We start from the raw sequence: 2,120 nt of genomic DNA, 5'->3' as shown, positions 1-2,120 counted from the left end.
AGAAATGCAATAAATATTTAGCAATTGAAAAAAAAAAAAAAAAAAAAACACAACCCAGAAATTCCCTCCCCCGGGTATTAAATGCGAGCTCTCGGTGGCCATCAGGGGTGCTGTCACCCCGGGCTGGGGTCACACGCAGCCCGGCCACGCGGCCGTCAGGACGGGTTTAGCTCAGCGCTCCCCGGCAGCCAGACCGCTGTCACCTCGGGGCCAGGACCAGCGCAGAGCCACGGCCCCAGGAGATGCCCCGGAGGCAGGACATGGGGCAGCGCTGCCACCAACGCAGCCGTTGACGGGGTGCGCCGGTGGCTCCTTGCCCAGTGTCACACTGGGGCAGCTGGAAGGCAGAGCTCAGCCCCCGCCGTGATGCTTTGGGACGTCGTGGGGAAGGTTCGGTGCCTGCGAGGGAGGGAAGGGGGCAGAGGAGAGGGGTTTTTTTTTGGAACTGAGGGGTTTGGCTTTCGGCCAGGAGCAGGGACCCTACAGGGAGCTGACACATCCCCTTTCCCAGGCTGGAGCCTGCAACAGGTCCCTGCCCCCAGGGCTTGCCTGGAGGGGGTGGGGGGGAAGAGCACTGAGCCTGTTTGGTATAAAATTGCAGTAATTAAGCCTCATTTACAGTGCTGGAGTACAAAGTAGAAGAGCAAACAGAGGTGGCTGTTCGCATTTATTCATCTGCAAACTATGCAATTAGGATGGCAGAGCTGGGAAAGAAGAGCACGATTGTTCCCCCCCCCACCTCCTCCCACCAGCCCCGCTCCCTCACGGGGAGCCGAGCTCGCCTTCCCCGGCCAGCAAAGCAGCCAGCAGCTGGGAACCACCTCTCAAAATACAGTTATTTCCCCTCCGTGGCATCGGGCCAGGTGTAAAAAGGGACTCAGCGATGCTCTGCTGAACTCTCTGACCGTGGGGAAGGGCTGCGGGGAGAGCCCGGGACAGGGGATGTGCCCAGAGCTCTCGGCTGCCTCCGCCAAACCGGAGAGTTCGCCGGAGCAGAGCTGTTGGGGTTTGCGGTGCCCGAAAAGCTCCCCCTGGTCTGCCCCGGCCCTCTCCCAGGGAGAGCAGCACTGTTCACAGCAGTGGGTTGTCCCCTTTCCTAGGTTTTGCTGCGCAAATATCTCTTCCTAGACCCAACCGCTTCCAAAACCCATCAGCCAGTTCTCCTCCAGGAGCCCCGGGATCCCACTGGGCAGCCCCTCGCTCCCGACAGCCCGGGGAGGCAGCGGCTGCCACGCACACGGTGAGAGGCCGATTCTTGCTGGTTGTGAACAAGGACAGACCTCAAGAAGAGGGTTTAGGAACGCGCCGCTCCCAGCCCTTCGCAAATCCAGGCCCACGCTTTCAACCACCGTCATACAAATGACCCCGAGGAGTCCCTGGACGGGGCTTGGAGCACCCTGGGCTGGTGGGAGGTGTCCCTGCCCAGGGCAGGGGGGGTGGAACTCAATGATCTTCGAGGTCCCTTCCAACCTAAAACTGTCTATAATTCCATCCCATCATCATTAGTGTTATTCTAATGTAGAAAATCTTATTTCGTTTTCAAAGAGAAAACTTCAACTATCTCCGTTATTCTCGTGCTAAGAAAACATTGTGCTGAAGTTGCCAAGAAATCAAGCCCGGGGTAAAACCGTGTTGCAGATAAGTAGGTGTCCCAGAAGGGACAGGCAGGACCACCAGAGAGCTGCTGTCACCCTCTCTTCCCTCACCAGCGGGACCACTCAGGGACACGGTTTAGCAGTGGACTTGGCAGCAGCAGGTTTATGGTTGGACTCGATCTTAAGGGTCTTTTCCAAACGAAACGATTCCGACTCCTACAGAGCCATAGGGGGGGAAAGATCAGTGAGGGTTAAACACATCACCGGCACCGGGGAGGTGTGGGAATCCCTCGGGAGGGACAGGAATCCCTCGGCTCCAGCAGCCCGGACATGAGCCTGCGTTTGCAGAGCTGACGCGTCTCGGCACACACTTACCTGTGGCTCCGGCGAGCGGCCGCAGAGGCAGCACGAGCCCTCCCTGGCCTCATCCAGCCGGGGCAGCAGGCAAGTGAGCCGCGGTACACGCCGAGCCGCCGGGCAGCCTGCAGGCACCACGCACCAGCAAAGAGCACGGAAAATAAAATA

Source organism: Charadrius vociferus, unplaced genomic scaffold (genome assembly GCF_000708025.1).
Source record: "Charadrius vociferus isolate BGI_N301 unplaced genomic scaffold, ASM70802v2 scaffold773, whole genome shotgun sequence".
Taxonomy (NCBI): Eukaryota; Metazoa; Chordata; class Aves; order Charadriiformes; family Charadriidae; genus Charadrius; species Charadrius vociferus.
Note: the sequence above shows the minus strand (reverse complement) of the source record.